Source organism: Sciurus vulgaris (assembly GCF_902686455.1).
Source record: "Sciurus vulgaris genome assembly, chromosome: 7".
NCBI lineage: Eukaryota > Metazoa > Chordata > Mammalia > Rodentia > Sciuridae > Sciurus > Sciurus vulgaris.
The window spans coordinates 131,111,068-131,133,379 of record NC_136467.1 but is presented as its reverse complement, the minus strand read 5'-3'; the positions used below and the strand labels follow the sequence as shown (position 1 = coordinate 131,133,379).

Sequence of the window (22,312 nt, the reverse complement as noted above, 5' to 3'; positions counted from 1 at the left end):
AATATAACTGTAAAAACCTATGGAAAGTAAGGGCTGTGATTATATTGAAGGAAGGGCATAAAGATGTCTTTACATACTTAGAAAACAGAATAAGATGGTGTTATGATTGTTTAGAGTGGTAGCAATGGACTTAAATTACTCAGTTTAAGACACAAATGTTACAATTGCCTCCAATTTATGGAGACACTTACCTACATCACTGTGTCCCGCACAGTGTAATAAATACTTAGGATTTAGTGACTGATAAAGCTTCCACTCCTAGAACTTATTGCTCTTTTATTCTCCAGATTTTACAGGCAAGAAACAGGGGAATGTTGCCTCCTGAGAGCCCTGTTTTGAGCTGCTTTCCTCTTCTGTGCACATCTTCTTGATCTCTGCCTCACGTTGGTGCCCAGGGCTATTGAGTCAGCCATCTGTGGGCTGAGGCCTCACAAATAATGGCCCCAAATAAAATTTCTCTCCTCTGTGTACTTCTTGTCATGTTTTTGGTCACAGGGATTAAAAAGTTGATTGAAACAGAAGCTGATACCAAGAATTGTGTTGTGAGACAGGAATAAACTTTTAGGGCCAGGGATGCATTTGTTTGATGTCTCTGCAAAGCTCATGTGTGAGATAAAGTAAGAATTTTCACAGGGGAAATGATTAGATTATGAGAGTTTGACCTAATTGGTTGGTTCATCCACTATATAGATAAACTGGGTAGTAGTCATAGGCAGGTGCAGTGTGGCTAGAGGAGTGTGTCCCTGGGGATATGCCTTTGGGCAGTGTGTTGTCCCTGGTGGGCAGAACTGTTGGAGGCCACCGCCCTGTAGGGCCTGCAGTGGTAGCTGGCCTTGCCCTAAGATGGCGCCGAGTATCCCAACCACAAAGAAAAACAAGTTTAGGGAAGTGCTGGCTATTGGCTGACTGATCTCTTCCGTGTCTGTGCTTAGCTCGTGATCAGTACATGTCCTCATTGCTCACCATTAAGTGTCCATGAGCCAAATGCCTGACCCGTTGGATGATTGGCTGCTACATCCTATAAAGCTACACACATTCCATGGCAGAGAGAGAGGAACAAGAGCAGCTGCATGGGAAAGAAGAAGAAGAGCAAGAAGAAGAAACTGCGCTGCAAGAAGACGGTGGTGACGAGAGAAGAACCAGAAACTTGGCTCAGAGCTCTCCCATAAAAATAAAAACCTTATACTTCAATTGAGAGCCGAGTCTTCATTTGTACTCGCTGGATGAGACAAGTGGTGCCGAAATCCGGGAGCTCTTGCACTGCCACAAAAAGGGGTAAGTAAAATCCAGGTAAAACAGCTGTTACAATTAAAACAACTCAAGTAAAATAAGGTAAGAAAGGTTAAAGCAGTATACAATGTTAAGGAATGTTCCCACTATCCCTATTTTTTCTAGTGTTTTGAGCATGAAGGGGTGCTGTATTTTATCAAATGCTTTTTCTGCATCTATTGAAATAATCATGTGATTCTTGACTTTAAGTCTATTGATATGGTGAATGACATTTATTGATTTCCTGATGTTGAACCAACCTTGCATCCCTGGGATGAAACCCACCTGATCATGGTGCACGATCTTTTTAATATGTTTTGTATGCGATTTGCTAAAATTTTGTTGAGAATTTTTGCGTCGATGTTCATTAAGGATATTGGTCTGAAATTTTCTTTCCTCGATGTGTCTCTGTCTGGTTTAGGTATCAGGGTGATATTGGCTTCATAGAATGAGTTTTGGAGGGTTCCCTCCTCTTCTATTTCATGGAATACTTTGAGAAGTATTGGAATGAGCTCTTCTTTAAAGGTTTTGTAGAACTCGGCTGAGAACCCATCTGGTCGCGGACTTTTCTTTGTTGGTAGGCTTTTGATGACTTCTTCTATTTCAGTACTTGAAATTGGTCTATTTAAATTGTGTATGTCCTCCTCCTTCAGTTTAGGCAATTCATATGTCTCTAGAAACCTGTCGATGTCTTCGAAATTTTCTATTTTGTTGGAGTATAGATTTTCAAAATAGCTTCTAATTATGTTTTGTATTTCAATCATGTCTGTTGTGATATTTCCTTGTTCATTCCGAATTTTAGTGATTTGGGTTTTCTCTCGTCTTCTCTTTGTTAGTGTGGCTAAAGGTTTATCAATTTTGTTTATTTTTTCGAAGAACCAACTATTTAATTTGTAAAGGCCATTTATGCTAAGCCCATGGCTAATATCATTGTAAATGGTGAAAAACTGAAAGCATTCCCCCTAAAAACTGGAACAAGGCAGGGATGCCCTCTTTCACCACTTCTATTCAACATCATTCTTGAGACTCTAGCCAGAGCAATTAGGCAAACCAAAGAAATTAAAGGGATACGAATTGGAAAAGAAGAACTCAAACTATCCCTGTTCGCTGATGACATGATTATATATTTAGAGGAACCTGGAAAATCCACCAGAAAAGTCTTAGAACTCATAAGTGAATTCAGTAAAGTAGCAGGTTACAAGATCAATGCCCATAAATCCAACGCATTTTTATACATAAGTGATGAATCTTCAGAAAGAGAAATTAGGAAAACTACCCCATTCACAATAGCATCAAAAAAAATAAAATACTTGGGAATCAATCTCACAAAAGAGGTGAAAGACCTCTACAATGAGAACTACAGAACACTAAAGAAAGAAATTAAAGAACACCTTAGAAGATGGAAAGATCTTCCATGTTCTTGGATAGGAAGAATTAATATTGTCAAAATGGCCATACTACCTAAAGTGCTATACAGATTCAATGCAATTCCAATTAAAATCCCAATGACGTACCTTACAGAAATAGAGCAAGCAATTATGAAATTCATCTGGAGGAATAAGAAACCAAGAATAGCTAAAGCAATCCTTAGCAGGAAGAGTGAAACAGGCGGTATTGCAATACTAGATCTTCAACTCTACTACAAAGCAATAGTAACAAAAACGGCATGGTATTGGTACCAAAATAGAAAGGTAGATCAATGGTACAGAATAGAGGACACGGACACAAACCCAAATAAATACAATTTTCTCATACTAGACAAAGGTGCCAAAAATATGCAATGGAGAAAAGATAGCCTCTTCAACAAATGGTGCTGGGAGAATTGGAAATCCATATGCAACGGAATGAAACTAAACCCATATCTCTCACCATGCACGAAACTAAACTCAAAATGGATTAAGGACCTTGGAATCAGACCAGAGACCCTGCGGATTATAGAAGAAAAAGTAGGTCCAAATCTTCACCTTGTTGGTCTAGGACCAGACTTCCTTAACAGGACTCCCATAGCACAAGAAATAAAAGCTAGAATCAACCACTGGGATAGATTCAAACTAAAAAGCTTTCTCTCAACAAAGGAAACTATCAGCAATGCGAAGAAAGAGCCTACAGAGTGGGAGAATATCTTTGCCAATCATACTTCAGATAGAGCACTAATCTCCAGAATCTATAAAGAACTCAAAAAACTCTACTCCAAGAATTCAAATAATCCAGTCAACAAATGGGCTAAGGAAATGAATAGACACTTCACAGAAGAAGATCTACAAGCAATCAACAAACATATGGAAAAATGCTCAACATCTCTAGTAATAAGAGAAATGCAAATCAAAACCACCCTAAGATTCCATCTCACCCCAATTAGAATGGCGATTATCAAGAATACGAGCAACAACAGGTGTTGGCGAGGATGTGGGGAGAAAGGTACACTCTTACATTGCTGGTGGGGCTGCAAATTAGTGCAGCCACTCTGGAAAGCAGTGTGGAGATTCCTTAGAAAACTTGGAATGGACCCTCCATTTGACCCAGCTATCCCACTCCTTGGCCTATACCCAAAGGACTTAAAATCAGCATACTACAGAGACACAGCCCCATCAATGTTCATAGCTGCTCAATTCACAATAGCCAGACTGTGGAACCAATCTAGATGCCCTTCAATTGATGAGTGGATAAAGAAGCTGTGGTATATATATACAATGGAATATTACTCAGCCATAAAGAATGATAAAATTATGGCATTCGCAGGCAAATGGATGAAATTGGAGAATATCATGCTAAGTGAGATAAGCCAATCTCAAAAAGCCAAAGGACGAATGATATCGCTAATAAGTGGAGGATGACACATAATGGGGGGGAGGGAAGGGTTAGTGTTAGGGTTAGAGTTAGGGTTAGGGAGAGGGGCAAGTATGGAGGAAGGAAGTACTGTATAGAGGGTAAAGAGGGGTGGGAGGAGTGGGGGGAAGGGAAAAAATAACAGAATGAATCAAACAACATTACACTATGTAAATTTATGATTACACAAATGGTATGCCTTTACGCCATGTACAAACAGAGAAACAACATGTATCCCATTTGTTTACAATAAAAAAAATTAAAAAAAAAAAAGAATGTCTGAGGTAAGCAAATGGATGAAATTGGAGAATATCATGCTAAGTGAGTTAAGCCAATCTCAAAAAGCCAAAGGACGAATGATATTGCTAATAAGTGGAGGATGACACATAATGGGGGGGAGGGAAGGGTTAGTGTTAGGGTTAGAGTTACGGTTAGGGAGGGGGGCAAGTATGGAGGAAGGAAGTACTGTATAGAGGGTAAAGAGGGGTGGGAGGGGTGGGGGGAAGGGAAAAAATAACAGAATGAATCAAACAACATTACTCTATGTAAATTTATGATTACACAAATGATATGCCTTTACGCCATGTACAAACAGAGAAACAACATGTATCCCATTTGTTTACAATAAAAAAAAAATTAAAAAAAAAGAATGTATCATGCTGTAGAAATTTGAGCAAGTTAATTTTTTCTACATTCTCGTGATGAAAGTTGCACATTGGATTATTTGCAAAGTGTTCTCAAAATAACTGCAAATTGTAGACTTGTATATTATTTTAGAGCCAAAACTCATCAGGTTTTGTGGAAACTAACATCACAAAACAGATCCACACAGTGCACTTGTGTGTACACTCACACATACACAAACACCAAACTTGCTCTTAAACACACATACTCGATGCTGAGCTGAAAGTGATTGCAAAAATATAGAAAATGAACATTTTAAATAAAAGTTCACAATTTAAGAAAATAACAAGTTGACACTAAATTTACAAAGCATTTATCATTAGATGTATAAAAGGAAGAGAATAGCAAAAGAATGTTGGAAGGTAGATTAAAAATGATTGATAAAAATATGAAATAAAAGTTTTAATGGACAAACTGGGTAAAATGTATCAGAAGGAAATGAAAACAGAAGCAACAACATGAGAGGACTGACATTTAGAGAAGGTAGGAAATCTAGGGAAATTGCATAGAACTAATGGATGTTCATGGGCATTCCTAGAAATGTCAATGGTAAAATATTAATGTTTCAACTTGAGAAAAATTTATCAGAATCAAATATGTGTGCCATTGTATGAAAACAATGCAAAGTATTGCAAAAGTGAACTAGAAATGTTTTATTGAAAGTATTTTCCATTGCTGTGACCAAAATATCTGACAAGAACAACTAAGAGGAGGGAAAGGTTATTTGAGGCTCACAGTCACCAAGTGAGGCAGAACATCAGGGCAGAAGGATATGGTGCAGGAAAATAGTTCAGGACATGATCATCAGGAAGGAGAGAAAGCCTGCCTCACCACAGACAATATACAAATCCCAAAGGCATTCTCTATCATCTACTTCCTCCAGCTACACACTACCTGCCTAAGGTTGCCACCCAGTTAATCCATGTCAGTAGATTGACTCAGATTAGGTTAAACCTTTCATGATCTCATCATTTCACCTTTGCAAATCCTTCCATTGTCTTACTCATGAACTTTGGGTGTCCCACTCATGTCCAAACTATTGCAGTATATGACTTTAGAACAAGTGGGCAAATATAAAGAAAAATGTAGATTTATCTAAAGTCACTGTCTTCTGTTGGGAAGAGGTTGGTTCTGGGAACAACATTTTGTACTGTGGGCTGTTAATCTCATGTCCAGGCATTACTTGAATTAAATCTGAGATTGGTATATAAATTAAGCTTCAGTTAAAAATTTAACATATGTTTGTGTCGTACAAGTTGACAAAATATTAAAAACTTCTCCTTTAAGATGTGAATTCCATGCTTGTATAATTAAATCACAATAGATTCTACTGTCATGTTTAACTAATGAGAACCAATGAAAAAGAGCTATTAAAAATAAAGATGTAGAATAAAGTAAGAATTCCCTCCTTCACTGGCTTCAGTATACAACAAGAAGTTGAGCTAGAGAAAATTAAAAAGAAAAAAGAAATAAAATCTCTCCTAATTTTGAAAAACAAAATGAATAATCATTGCTATTTGGACAGTAAACATGATTATGATTAAATTTGTAAAAAACGAACAATATCTCCCACTTTGTAGACTCTGTCTTATTGTTTCCTTTGCTTTTTACTTTGAATCCGCCTCAATCACTGATTCTTATTTTTATTTCTTGTGCTTTGGAAATTCTGTTAAAGAAGTCTGGTCCTAAGCTAATATGATGAAGATTTGGGCCTTTGACGCAGAATCTTTGGACTAATTTCCTAGGTCCTTAATCTCTTTTGAGTTGAGCTTTATGCAAGGTGAGAGAGAGGGTTTTCATTTAATTTTGTAGCGCATGGATTTCCAGTTTTCCCAACTCCATTTGTTGAAGGTCTATCTTTTCTCCACTGTATGTTTTTGTCATCTTTATCAGTACGAGGTAATTGTATTTATGTGATTTTGTCTCTGTGTCCTCTGTTCTGTACCATTGGTCTGTTTGTCTTCTATTTTGGTGTCCATACCATGTCATTTTTGTTACTATTGCTCTACAATATAGTTTTAGGTCTAATATTGTGATACCTCCTCCTTCACTCATCATGCTAAGGATTGCTTAGGCTATTCTGGGTCTCTTATTCTTCCAAATGAATTTCATGACTGCTTTCTCTATTTCTATGAGGTATGTCATTGGGGTTTTATGGAATTGCTTTGTTTTTGGTAGTATGTCCATTTTGACAACATAAATTCTGCGATAATGGGGGGTTGGAGGTGTTAGTGTTAAGATTAGGGTTAGGGAGGGTGGCAAGAATGGAGGTAGGAGGGACTGTATAGAGGGAAAATAGGGGTGGGAGGGGTGGGGGGAAGGGAAAAAATAACAGAATGAATCAAACAGCATTACCCTATGTAAATTTATGATTACACAAATGGTATGCCTTTACTCCATGTACAGAGAAACAACATGTATCCCATTTGTTTACAATAAAAAAAAGAATAAATATCATAGTCCAATTAAAAAATTCTGCCTATTCAAGAACATGGGAGATCTTTCCGTCTTCTAAGGTTTTATTTATTTATTTTTTCTTTCTTTAGTGTTCTTTAGTTTTCATTGTAGAGGTCTTTCACCTCTTTTGTTAGATGGATTCCCAAGTATTTTTTTTAAGTTACTGTGAATGGGGTAGTTTTCCTAATTTCTCTTTCAGAGAATTTATCACTTATGTATAGAAATTCATTAGATTAATGTGTGTGAATTTTATATCCTGTTACTTTTCTGAGTGCATTTATGTATTCTAGAAGTTTTCTTGTGGAATTTTTTTGAACTTTTCAATATAGAAAATCATGACATTTGCAAACAGTGATAGTTTGAGTTCTTCTTTTTCTATTTATATCCTTCTGATTTCTTTGGTATGTTTAATTGCTCTGGCTAGAGTTTCCAGGCCAATTTTGAATAGACATGGTGAAAGAGGACATCATGTTTTGTTACAATTTTTAGAGGGAATGAATTCAGTTTTTCTCCATTTAGAATCATGTTGATCTTGGGCTTGGCATAGTGTATAAAATGCTGAAGTATGTTCCTACTATTCCTATTTTTTCTAATGTTTTTAGCATGAAGGGGTACTGTATTTTATCAAATGCTCTTTCTGCTTCTGTTGAAATAATCATGGATGAATTGCATTTATTGATTTCTAAATGTTGAATTAACCTTGCATCCCTGGTATGAACACCACTTGATTGTGGTGCACTATCTTTTTTATTTTTTTTTCTGAGAAGTCTGTCTTTGTTGCTTTTTTTTATCCTAGCCAACAAGCTTTACATTTTTTCTTTTAAATTTTTTAAATTTTAATTTATTTTTATTATAAACAAATGGGATACATGCTGTTTCTGATTGTACATGGAGTAACAGCATACCATTTGCATAATCATACATTTACATAGGGTAATGATGTTTGATTCATTCTGTTATTTTTTTCCTTCCCCCCACCCCTCCCACCCCTCTTTTCCATCTATACAGTCCCTCCTTCCTCCATTCTTGCCCCCCTCCCACCCCCATTATGTGTCATCATCCACTTATCAGCAAGATCATTCGTCCTTTGGTTTTTTGAGATTGGCTTATCTCACTTAGCAAGATATTCTCCAATTTCGTCCATTTGCCTGCAAATGCCATAATTTTGTTATTCTTTATAGCTGAGTAATATTCCATTGTATATATATATACCACAGTTTATCCATTCATCAATTGAAGGACATCTAGTTTGGTTCCACAATCTGGCTTTTGTGAATTGAGCAGCTATGAATGTTGATGTGGCTGTATCTCTGTAATATGCTGATTTTAAGTCCTTTGGGTATAGGCCGAGGAGTGGGATAGCTGGGTCAAATGGTGGCACTATCTTTTTAATATGTTTTTGTATGTGATTTGCCAGAATTTTGTTAAGACTTTTTGCATCTATGTTCATCAGGGATATTGATCTGAGTTTTCTTTCCTTCATGTGTCTTTGCTTTTGGTATTAGGGTGATACTAGCTTCATAAATTTAGTTTGAATGAGTTTCCTCTTTTTCTACTTCATGGAATACTTTGAGGAGTATTGAAATTAGTTCTTCTTTGAAGGTCTTGTAGAACTTGGTTGAGAATCCATCTGGTCCTGGGTTTCTTTTGGTTGGTAGATTTTTGATGACTTCTTCAATTTCATTGCTTGAAATTTATCTGTATAAATTATATATGGTTTTTCAAGATGGCAGACTAGAGGATGACTGAATTTCATATTGCTCCAGGACTCAGGATTCAAGAAGAGGAGGTATTGAGAGACTCAGGACCAACTCAGAGCCGCCGGGTGAGTCTTCCCACTGGGCAAGGCTACCCAGACAAGGCAGTAGTCCTGGAACACAGGAACTTTGTGGAGTAGAGTTGCCCAGTGAGACTCCTCCACTGGAACTGTGAACCCAGACAACCTGGAGTATTGTAGAGGAGGGGCTGCTCAGTGAGAGGCTTTGGAACAGAACAAGGGTCCCAGGACTGGTGGCAGAACCAGACTGCAGGCAGCTTCATGGTTCAGGGGACACCCAGCAAGATGCTTAAAAGCAGATCGAGGGTCCCAGGACCAGCAGCAGGACCAGACTGCAGGCAGCTTCTCAGAAGAGGGCCCAGCGAGAGGCTTTGGTACAAGTTGAAGTTCCCTGGCCCAGGTGGTAGTTCTGAACCTCAGGGAATGTTGCAGAGGAGGGCTGCCCAGCAAGAGACTCACTCCCAGGCAGAGACTCCCTGGCCCATGAGGTAGGTCCGGAACCCTGGGAACATCACAGAGAACGGCTGCCCAGCCAAGGCAGTAGTTCTTGACTGAAGGGAATTTCTCTGAGGAGAGCTGCCCAGGGAGACTTTTCCACTGAGTGAGACTTCCCTGCCAGGTGAGGTTTTCCCACCAGGGCAGTAGAACCAGAGACACAGGCCCAGACCAGCCATGCCCCAGCCTGCATTCTAGTCCCCTTTTTGACTGACCATCGGGCAACAAGTGGAGGTGCCTCTGCCCACTAGCATGGAATATACCACACCTGAAGGCCACCACCCCTAGAGGGACAGCTTCCCTTGTGGAGCACTGCATTATCAAGTTCCTCCAGGACTTCAGGCTACTGAAACTAGGAGGTGAGTTATTGGAAACCTATAGGGACACTATAAGACAATGGAGAAAATCTTCATTATCTCAGAGTTTCACTACTAGAGGGATAGATACCTGACCAATATGAGAAAACAAGGAATAAAATGTCCAAAAGATACCTAGATGCTGCATCAATAAAATCCAATGATGGCATGGCAGAAAAAATGTCAGAAAGTGAGTTCAGAATGTACATAATTAAAATGATCAGGGAAGCAAAAGATGAGATGAAAGAGCAAATGCAAGCATTGAATGATCGCACCAATCGACAGTTAAAAGAGCAAATGTGGGAAGCAAAAGATCATTTCAATAAAGAGTTAGAGATACTGAAAAACAACCAAACAGAAATTCTTGAAATGAAGGAAACAATAAACCAAATTAAAAACTCCATAGAAAGCATAACCAATAGGATAGTACACCTGGAAGACAGAAAGTCAGATATCAAAGACAAAATATTTGATCCTGAAAACAAAGTTGATCAAACAGAGAAGATGGTAAGAAATCATGAACAGAATCTACAAGAATTATGGCATATCATAAAAGGCCAAATTTAAGGATTATTGGGATTGAGGTAGGCACAGAGAAACAAACCAAAGGAATGAACAATATATTCAATGAAATAATATCAGAAAATTTCACAAATCTGAAGAATCAAATGGAAAACCAGGTACAAGAGGCTTATAGAACTCCGAACATACAAAATTACAACAGACCCACAACAAGGCACATTATAATGAAAATACCTAACATACAAAGTAAAGACAGAATTTTAAGACTGTGAGAGAAAAGAATCAAATTACTTTCAGGGGGATAGCAATATGTATATCAGCAGATTTTTCAACCCAGACACTAAAAGCAAGAAGGGCCTGGAACAATATGTTTCAAGCACTGAAAGATAAGGGATGACAACCAAGAATCTTATACCCAGCAACAATTACCTTCAGATTGGACAATGAAATAAAATCCTTCCATGATAACCAAAAGCTAAAGGAATTTACAAATAGAAAGCCAGTACTATAGAATATTCTCAGCAAAATATTCCATGAGGAAGAGATAAAAAACAATGGTGTAAATCAGCAAAGTGAGGAACTACCCTAACGAAGCCAAATAAAGGTGAAACCAGGTTGTGTCAAAAAGCAAAAATGAGCAAAATGACTAGGAATACAAATGGTATCTCAATAATAACCCTGAATGTTAATGGCCTGAACTCATCAATCAAAAGACATAGACCTGCAGATTAGATTAAAAAGAAATATCCAACAATATGCTGCCTGCAAGAGACTCAACTCATAGAAAGAGATACCTACAGACCACAAGCAACAATAGGTGTTGGCAAGGATGTGGGGAAAAAGGTACACTCATACATTGCTGGTGGGGTGGCTAACTAGTGCAGCCACTCTGGAAAGCAGTATGGAGATTCCTCAAAAAGCTTGGAATGGACCCTCCATTTGACCCAGCTATCCAACTCCTTGGCCTATACCCAAAGGACTTAAAATCAGCATACTACAGAGATACAGCCACATCAATGTTCATAGCTGCTCAATTCACAATAGCCAGACTGTGGAACCAACCTAGATGCCCTTCAATTGATGAGTGGATAAAGAAACTGTGGTATATATATACAATGGAATATTACTCAGCCATAAAGAATGATAAAATTATGGCATTTGCAGGCAAATGGATGAAATTGGAGAATATCATGCTAAGTGAGATAAGCCAATCTCAAAAAGCCAAAGGAAGAATGATATTGCTAATAAGTGGATGATGACACATAATGGGGGGAGGGAAGGGTTAGTGTTAGGGTTAGAGTTAGGGTTAGAGAGGGGGACAAGTATGGAGGAAAGAAGGACTGTATAGAGGGAAAAGAGGGGTGGGAGAGGTGGGGGAAGGGAAAAAATAACAGAATGAATCAAACAACATTACTCTATGTAAATTTATGATTACACAAATGGTATGCCTTTATGCCATGTACAAACAGAGAAACAACATGTATCCCATTTGTTTACAATAAAATTTTTTAAAAAAAATATATCCAGGACCTTGAAATCAGACCAGAGACCCTGCAACTTATAGAAGTAAAAGTAGCTCCAAATCTTCAACAAGTTGGCTTAGGATCAGACTTCCTTAACAGGACCCCCATAGCATAAGAAATAAAAGCAAGAATCAATAACTGGGATAGATTCAAATTTAAAAGCTGTCTCTCAGCAACGGAAACTCTCAGCAATGTGAATACGGAGCCTACAGAGTGGGAGAAAATCTTTGCCACTCATACTTCAGATAGAACACTAATTTCCAGAATCTATAACAACTCAAAAAACTCTACACGAAGAATACAAATAACCCAATCAACAAATGGGCTAAGGATATGAAAAGACACTTCACAGAAGAAGATCTACAAGTAATCAACAAACATGAAAAAATGTTCACCATCTTTAGTAATAAGAGAAATGCAAATCAAAACTACCCTAAGATTCCATCTTACCCCAATTAGAATGGCGATTATCAAGAATACAAGCAACAAAAAGTGTTGGAGAGGATGTGGAGAAAATGATACACTCATACATTGCTGGTGTGTCTGCAAATTCATGCAGCCACTCTGCAAAGCAGTGTGGAGATTCCTCAGAAAGCTTGGAATGGAACCACCATTTGACACAGCTATCCCACTTTTGAGCCTATACACAAAGGACTTAAAATCAGCATACTACAGTGCTACAGCCACATCAATGTTCATAGCTGCTCAATTCACAATAGCCAGATTGTGGAACCAACCTAGAAACCCTTCAGTTGACGAATGGATAAAGAAACTGTGGTATATATGCACAGTGGAATATTACTCAGTCATAAAGAATAATAAAATTATGGCATTTGAAGGCAAATGGATGAAATTGGAGAATATCATGCTAAGTGTGATAAGTCAATCTCAAAAAACCAAAAGTCGAATGATCTCACTGATAAGTGGATGATGACACATAATGGGAAGTAGGAGGGAAGCAAGAATGGAGGAAGGTGGGATTTTATAGAGGGATAAGAGGGGTGGGAGGTGTGGGGGGAGAAGAATATAACAGAATGAATCAAACACCATTACTCTATGTAAATGTATGATTACAGAAATGGTATGTCTCTACTTCATGTACAGAGAAACAAGATAGATCCCATTTGTTTACAATAAAAATAAATTAAAATACATAAATAAATAAATTTTATATGCCCTGATGATTCAGTATGGGTGGATAATATGTCTCTAGATGTTTGTTGATAACTTTGAGAAAACATCTTGCTATGTGAAAAAGTCAGACTCAGAAAGTCAAAGTGTGAGTATTTTCTTCATATATGATGAGTCCCAGGTCACACTTAAGTACCACAGATAACAAGAAATATACCCTTCCCTGATGTACAAATCTGTGGTGTACTAGGATAGTAAGAGATCCTCATGTCTACCAATGCTAACCGTGCAACAGTCACTTTGTAAACATCTGCATGAACACTTCCACTCAGTTCCCATAAAGATTTGACAACCATCAGGATGGTGGAGCATGCCTGTATTTCTAGCAATTTAGGAGTCTGAGGCAGCAGGTACACATATTCAAAGGCAGCCTTGGCATTTTAGAAAGGCCCTGAGCAAATTAGCATAACCCTGTTTCAAATAAAATACAGAAAAAGGCTGGGGATGTGGCTCAGTGTTTAATCATCCCTGCTTCAACATCTTTTAACAATGAACAAAAGAAACTGACAAAAGAATAATATGCAATTAATTTTCCAAGTTTAACCCATTAGTCAGTGGTGGAGTCTCTCATTTTATCATAAAACCTCAAAATCAAGTTTTCACTTTAGGAGAATTGCTGATTTCATTAACATTTGCATAAATCAACTCATGTATTTCTTCATATAGAAGAATGTATTTGTCATAGCATACTTAAATTTAGTCACAATTGCCAATAATTTGTTTTCGAAACTGACTACACTATAGAAGGTAACTGCTCCTGCTACTGACATTCTATTACTCAACTGAACAATGCATCTTGTTGATCCTGAGTCTCTAACTTACAAAAAGGGAGGATTTCAGTAGACATTGCCTAACATACCCTATAGCTCTCCATCATGTTCTGGAATAACTGAGCTCATCCCTCTTGAGACTAATTCTGGACAACAGACAAGAACTGCAGTACTGAGTGGTTTGGCTGATTTGTTCCAAACATCGACTGAGTTCACCTTAAAAAAGCAAACCCAGGTGAAATGACCAAGTTTTCTCTCCCAATAGGCTTGAACATTGGGGATCAATTAAAGGAAGGAGGACATGTAAGGCTTAAAGGAGGAAGATCTTGCACATCAGAGGCAGATTCATCCTTCCTGCCCACTCTCCAGACATGAGAAAGTAAGTGTGGCATGTTTGTTTCACTGGAACAAGAAAATAGCAAAGGGAGAGGACTGAGCAAAGCAATGACATAAGGAAGCACCTCCCAAAGTGAAGAACTCTGAGTTTAGCAAAAAAGAATACTAGAGGTGGGAGCAGTGGGCACTTAGACTTCTTTCCTGGTGCCTTTGGCTTCTCACATCAGGGGAACATGAAGAGACCCAGTGCTGCTGCTCAGTGGCAGGACCTAGCTGCTTAGCATGGCAGAGTGGGAGCACAATGTGAGTTTTAAACATTTTAAGAAATCAATGCACCATAGTCATGGTATGTTGTAATTAAATGACTTCTTCTCTCAAAACATAGTCTTAGAATTTCAGATAAAGTTAGTCAAAATAATATTGTACTAAGTTGATTTGTGTGAGCTTTAACTATGAAGATATTTTGGAAGTGAGGTTTTCTAATCATAAGGAAGCATTTATTTTGCATAAAGAACAGGCCATTTCATAACAAATTATAAAATATAATAAAAAAATTTAAAGGTAAAATAAGTTGAAGTGAACCTGTTAAAATTCCAGAATGTGCAACTCTTCAGGATGTTATCCTAATTGAGACAATTAATTTCTCTGGGCCTGAGTCATCCCCATTTAAAGTATGATAGAAGAGAGAAGAGAAAAATTTACTCAGGATTCTATGTGCCAAACACAGAGCTCACTTAAGACCATCTTTGCAGCTCCCATGTTAGTTTGTTGGGAGTGAGTTACCTGAGCTGCAGACAAACAATTTGTCTGTTGGTCTTGGGCTGATTGTCTGTAACATGTTTTACAGGAACATTAATTTTCATTGTAGAAATTATGCTCTCTTGTAACATTTGCAAAATAAACTCATCATGCTACACTTGGTGCAGTTACATTTATTAGGAACTGTCAAATGAAGGTTAGTTTTTAAAATTCTAGATACTAGAGAAATGTAAAATAATCAAGGGAGAGTAATCCTTGACACATCTTGTAGCCATAGAGGCAATATTCTCCATGTTGTAATGTTGCCAATAATGTAATGTTTGAAGGAACTCTGGTACATAAAATAAGGTCCAATACAAAATAAAGTAATTTGCAGGTCATCAATGGAAATAGCCCCTCATATCTAACTCCAATGTCCCAGATCCTCAAAACTTCAATTTCAGATGAATGTGATCCCTAAGTGAATATTTGCATCCATTATCTGACAGCTGAAAATTTTCAGTTTAGGAAGAAAGATAATTAACATAGCAATCACCACCAACTTTTTCATGATATGCTGAGTCCCTGCAGTTAAGTACCTAATGTAAACATGGATCTCCTTATCCTTTCATGGATCATGAAAGACATAAATGTATAGCAGACTGTGTGTTCAGATCTAGGTGCTGCCAGTGAACTTAAACCTGGACAATAAAAAGAAGTGGAAAAAGTACCACAAAAGACTCCCATGTCCTGGTTTTCAGGGTGCATGTACTGTAGACTGATGTAAAACATTATCTACTCACATTTCATTCTTCTCAGGCTAATAATTGGCTCAGTGAATCAGAAGATTTGCTGAGAGCTCATTATGCAATAACCCCTGAGCCAAGGGGCAGAGACGAGGATTCAATGGGTCCCATCCTGTCACTAAGCTGCATCCCACTGTGTTGACATGCTCAGGCCTCAGCGGTCCCTAGAATGCTTGGCTTCCTTTGATAAACCCAGGGAAGCCCCACTGTCCTCATTTCTCACTGCCCATTCTGCACTGCCCTCTTAGATCTCTGCTCAAACAAAGCCTCCCTTGTGAGCTCCAGGAGGGGACAAGACCCCATGCCACACCCACCAGCCCCTTCCTGGTCAAGAACAGATTTCTCATTCCTCCCTACACACTTTGCCTGGTGCCTGGAACTTCCCTTTTCTCTGCTGTGGTTCTGATTAGTCAGACAGGCTCCCACAGGACTCTTCCAGATCTTTAATCTGTGCAGAGTGTTCCAGAGTGTTTGCAGAGGCTCCTGCGGCAACTCCTTGAGGTGGTTTTCATGCTGCTGCCCAGTTGTCTCTCTGTCCTTCTTCCCTACTTTATTTTTTATTCTGATACTATTGACTACACAGCCTCATAGCATATGTTTGAGATTGCTCTTTATCTATCTGTATCATGCACTGAATAGTAGCTACTTATCACTGGAACTTGTGTAATATACTGCCTAAAGCAAGAAAATACTGAGTGACACTCCCACAAAACAGGAAGAGTGAGCCTGTTTTGTAGGGTGGATGTAACATAATGATGGGTCTTGTGTTTTACCTTTTCTGTGAGGTCATGAGCTTTGTTTCTATAAGTTGTTAGAAGCAGAGGAGTCTTTGATATCACCTCTCCCTCACATGGAGTGACTCTTCTCCTGCTGCGTTCCTGACCATGCAATTTTCACTCCCAGTGCTTGTCACCATGGCAGCTACCAAATGAAATCATGTTTTTATTCCTATGCTCTCTTTTACAATTTTATTATTGTTTGCCAATAAAACATGAGGCAATAATATAAGTTACTGAATGTGAAAATTGTCAACAGGCTATTAATTACTATTTTTTCTTGCTAAATAATCCAGGGTGACTACCTTTCAATTAGAAGAGTACAAACATACAAGGCAGAAATCTCATGCTAAGAATAGATATAGGAAGTAGTCAATCACTTATAGGATAAATGTCACCATCAGTTTATGAGTATGTGAGAGAATGCATGAAAGAAAAACCTTGTAGTACCCAACTGAGATGTTATATAGAGAAAAAGAGAGGCCATAAAAGGTACAGATATAAATTTCCAAGTGAAGGCCCAGACATGAAAAGGAACAGAAAAGTTGTCTAGGAAGAGAAAATGATGCATTTTCATATTGCTGTAATTCATTTACTCTGAACAATTAACACATGACTTTTGTTTTTACTCAAATAATTAAATGTGAAGAGGACTAATGTGTATATACATGAGCTATAAAGAAGGAGCATACTGCTGTTCATATTTCTTCCTAGTTGAACAGCTTAGCAGCAGATTCACCCAGTGGCCTGTTCTGTTTGAAAACCAAACTGCAGGCCAGGAAGAGGAAATAAACATCTTCTCTAAGGTCTACATTCTTTGACCTAGCCTCAGATATCAAAATATGCCTCATCTATGGACAGCAGTCAAACTTATAGAAATTGCACTGAATGTGCTATTGTAAAAACAGTAACAAATTTACCAAATAACTAGTAAGTGATTAGAAACATGAAGGAGGCACATAGGCTGAATTCCCTCTCTGAGGCCATGCTGTAGCTTTGAAAATTTCTCTTCACATCAATAAAGTCTACTTTTAATACTTGGAAAATGAACACACTATTGTCTAGATTTACAGAATGTGGGCTTTGTATGGATTAGAATAAGTAAAGTAATATGAGAAAGAGTTCACAAAATGAAGGCATCTCAGAGATTGCTATATCAATAGAAAAAGCACCTGAGTGAGTTTCCATTATCAAAATTATGTTGTATATCTATCACCACATGAGTTATGATTGCTGTGTTAAAGTAGAACAAAAGTCTTGCATAATATTTTGATGTGTAATTTTTACATGTGTAATATGCTTACACACAAAAAAAGAAAAATGGACATCAAAAATTGTGTGTTTGAGTTTGTAGGAATTCAGAAAATGGAAACGTCCTTAGAGAGGTGACATATCCAAAGAACATACAATTAAGGTGGATTTTATAGAATACACAATAGTTTCCCAGGACAAGAACACTGTTTTGATGTTGACCCACTTTCAGGACCAAAAGAGAAGCTTCAGTTTAAAAGGTGAGCAGCACAGCTTCTGGGAGAAGACCATGTTACTTACCTGCAGTAGTGAATGACCATGTGAGGAAAGAGCAGTAACTAAAGATGTGGAGCAGGAAGATCAGTAAGGATGCAGATTCAAGCACACAGGGAACATCTGAGCCACATAGCTCAGGTGTGTGGAAAACGAGAGTGCTGAGCTGTGGAAGGGGAAGCAGGACCCTACTTCCTCAGGAAGTTACACTGGCGCATAGTCCTGAGAAATGCTCCTGCCAGCATTCAGCAGAAAGGAAGACTCCAGCTATGACATTGGGTGTGCTGAGCCTGGTACTAGACTTGGTATTTCAGGATGTGTCTGTGATGGGCTCAGATGGTTACCAGAAAGAAGTGGGGCAGGAACATTCAATTCAGGTCTTACAATCAATTCATGGAAAGGTACAGTTAGAAAGAAAACAATTCTAAACAAACACTAATAAGGTCAATTCATGCTTGTTCTTTTTCACTATATCATTTTATGGTTAATGATCAGTTTTATTTTGTATTTACTTTCAAGGAATTGAAGAAGCAGGTTTTCATGGAGATTTGGAACCAAACTTCAAATGATTTTATTTTGTTGGGGTTGTTTCCTCAAAACCAAACTGGCCTACTTCTCTTGCTCCTGATCATCTTTGTGTTTGTTCTCGCCTGTTTGGGGAACTCAGGAATGATTGGCCTCATCTTGTTGGACACCCGGCTTCATACCCCCATGTACTTTCTCCTGAGCCAGCTCTCCCTCATGGACCTGATGTACATCTCCACCACCGTCCCAAAGATGGCATACAACTTCTTCTCTGGCCAGAAAAGCATTTCCTTCTTAAGTTGTGGTGTACAAAGTTTCTTCTTTGTGACCATGGCAAGTTCTGAAGGCTTACTACTGGCTGCCATGGCTTATGACCGCTTTGTGGCCATCTGCCACCCCCTCCATTATCACATCCATATGAGCAAAAACATGTGTGTGAAGATGATTCTGGGGTCCTGGACACTGGGTTCTCTCAATGGCCTAGTACACACAGTGTATGCTCTTCATCTTCCATACTGCAGGTCCAGGGCCATTGGTCACTTCTACTGTGACATCCCTGCCATGATGCTTCTTGTCTGTACAGACACTTGGGTCTATGAGTACATGATTTTTTTTTAGTGCAGTAGTGGTTCTTCTCCTTCCTTTCCTTGGTATCACTGCCTCCTATGGACGGGTCCTTTTTGCTGTCTTTCACATGCACTCAAAAGAGGGAAAAAGAAAGGCCTTTGCCACATGCTCTACACATTTAACTGTGGTGATATTTTACTATGCACCTTTTGTCTACACTTACCTACGGCCCAAAAGTCTCCGCTCACCAGCAGAGGATAAGAAACTGGCTGTCTTCTACACCATCCTCACCCCTATGCTCAATCCCATCATCTACAGCCTGAGGAACAAGGAGGTCCTGGGGGCCATGAGAAGAGTGTATGGGATGTTTAACCCCAGGAAATAATGAGCAATACTGTCCCTGCTCCTCTGAATTCCTTCTTTCTATACTGAATAATATACTCTAGAGCAGTGCTGACCAATAGAAATTTAATGTGATTATGCATATTTAATTAGATTTCTAGTGACACACTTAAAAGTAAAATTAAAGTATTGATTTTATATAGCTATATTGATAATTAACATATTTATTTAATTGAAAACTCAAAATGTTAATATTAACAGTGTTGGTATTACTTTATATTATATAATATACAATTTAATGTTTGTTCACATAATATTTTAAAGTAGTAATAAACTGATATTGAAATGTTATATCTAGTTGACATTATATTCTTGCTGTGCTTGTATCCTGATTTTTTCATTCTGTTTTCAAACATAGCATGTCTTTAAGAGTTATATCCCATTAGCATCCCCTTCAGAATGACCTATGAATTATTCTTCTCACTATGATTCCTGGTCTTGGAACAAAGAATTATACTCTGAACACTTCAAAAGAGCTATTTCACCTGAGTGTGGTGGCATATGCCTGTAATCCTAGTGGTTAGGGAGACTGAAGCAGGAGGATCACAAGTTCAAAGATAGCCTCAGCAACTTATCAAGACCCTCAACCTCTTAGGGAGTTCTTGTTTTAAAATAAAAATTTAAAGGGGTTAGAGGACTGGCTCAGTGGTTAAATATCCCTGGGTCCAATCCCCAGTACCAATAGAAAAACCAGGAACAACAACAAAAACCCATTTCTACTCTTCTAAATTTCTGTTTTAATATTTCTAGAGATATTGAAATCTAAATGACTCCTAGAAAGCACAATTATTCATATCTGTAATTTTTCTCTAGCCAGACAATACATAAGGAAATTCTACCACAGGGACCAATGCCATAGTCTGCTCTCTTGCCTTTTTCACTTCTGTGTTTGAGCACTTGCTATGATCCTTGCCTTTCACTCAAAAACCATCCTTGGTTTTCTCATCAGTGGCCCATCTGAGCTGAATGTGGGATCTCTGATTCTCTAAAAAATTTCAGTAGTTAATTAGTGTGCTTCTGGGAGGGCACCTTAGTTTTAACATCTTACATCTCACAGGCAGCCTTCTGCATACAGCTGTTGCTGTATCCCATCCATTCAAATCTATATGGATGGTCAGTTCCACGAGCCTTCAGTCACATGTTCAGCTCTTTCCTGGAGGTGACTCTCACTTCCATCCCCTGTCCACATTTCCCCAAACCTAGGATTATGGGCTGTCTTGAGGTCCCTTGACCTGACAGCATGAGTCAGCATGTCTAGCTGAGGTTTGACCAGGTGACATCTTGTAATCATTCTATTCATGCATATTCTGGGCATTATTCTTGATGTGTTCACATCAGTCTAGTTCCTCTGTATTTCTGAAGATTTTATGACCCAGTACATTTTGAAATGTTTACATTTTATCTCAATGGGGATTGATTTATTTCTTTCTCTTTCAATTAAGAACCCTGGGTGCTACAGATTGTAAATGTCAGTTTAACTGTGGCTTGGAAATATTTGGGGAAGTAAGAGCAGTGACTATAGTGCTGAAGGAGGTTTAAAACAGTGTTTTAATACTTGGCTAAAAATTAAGATTGTTTTATGATTGCTTAGAGTTCTGGAAAAGGAATAGGAGGATTCAGTTTAAGGGTCAAATATCAAATTGGCCTCCAACTTATGGTATGCTTACACATCTATATCCACTAAAATGATGTCAGTACTCAGTATTCAGAACTCTGATACATCTGCTCTTTAAAGTAAGTGCTTTTTTTTCCCCTCTAGATTTAAAGGCAATAAAAAGTACATAATAAATTTGTGGTAAAGCTTATACATTCATTTTAACTACATTCCATGTTATCACACTACCGAACCATAATTGTGATGAGAAAGATAGGAAAAATACTCATTTCTTTTTATTCATATTCAACTTTGCTAAAGTAATATGTAAGAAGACTGTAGTGCACACAGTGAGCATTCAAATGGATATAATGTGCTACAAAATTTGCACCTAACAGTTGGAGGGTAAAAATGAATGAGAGGAAATGCAAAATAATGACTATAGGCTAACAATTGGGTTAAAAATGGTCACAGTGATGTATGTTGAGTAGGGACTTGGGACACTGAGGTGGAGATGATTTGGGTCACTCTCCTTGAGATTCAACATCACACAACATTCGAGACCATCTGGAGTTAGATGATAAGAAACAATGTAGTAGATTGAAGAAATCTGAGCAATGCTACTTCTTTCCACATTACTCCTCCAAATGCAAGGGACTTCAGGGGAAGGAGAGCCTCTGAGTTTAGTCACACAGCAGTGGACATGACTACATCATTCTCCTGGGCCAGAGGACCTACTAGGTTAATCGATTTTATAAAGTCTTTCCTGATGTCCTTGAACTTCTGTATATTTACTGATATCAAAGAGTTACTGGAATAAAAATTATACATCTCTGGCCATTACTGGAAAATCTGTATGGAAACCAATAAAACAAGAAGAAAACACTAAATATAGACAAATGAGTCTCCATCTGGGAATAAATAATAGGGTTGCTTGCAGAATTCTGGAAAAAAGACTGAGGGGACTCTTGCATGTGGAGAACACAGGTAAGGTTGAGGGATTTATCTGTGTTTTATTCAGTTTCCTGTACCAAAAGACCTGATGACAACAGCACAGAGGAGAAATCTTTATTTGGAACGCACAGTTGCAGAGGTCTAAGTCCATACACAGCCAACTTGATTGTCCTAACCCCAAGGTCAGGCAGCATATCCTGGTGGAAGGGCATGAGGGCAT

At 38.2% G+C, this 22,312-nt stretch overlaps 1 protein-coding gene and 1 pseudogene across 2 annotated transcripts in view; both read left to right on the top strand.

Moving 5' to 3' along the window:
* Positions 1-22,312, top strand: part of LOC306665789 (uncharacterized protein) — a gene marked incomplete at its 5' end in the record, with an annotated part of 729,076 nt that overhangs the window by 482,411 nt on the left and 224,353 nt on the right. The gene's annotated exons all lie outside the window — the stretch shown is intronic.
* LOC306665620 (olfactory receptor 2L13-like) lies at positions 18,591-19,527 on the top strand (annotated as a pseudogene). Its single transcript has one exon. The product of its transcript is annotated as an olfactory receptor 2L13-like (transcript).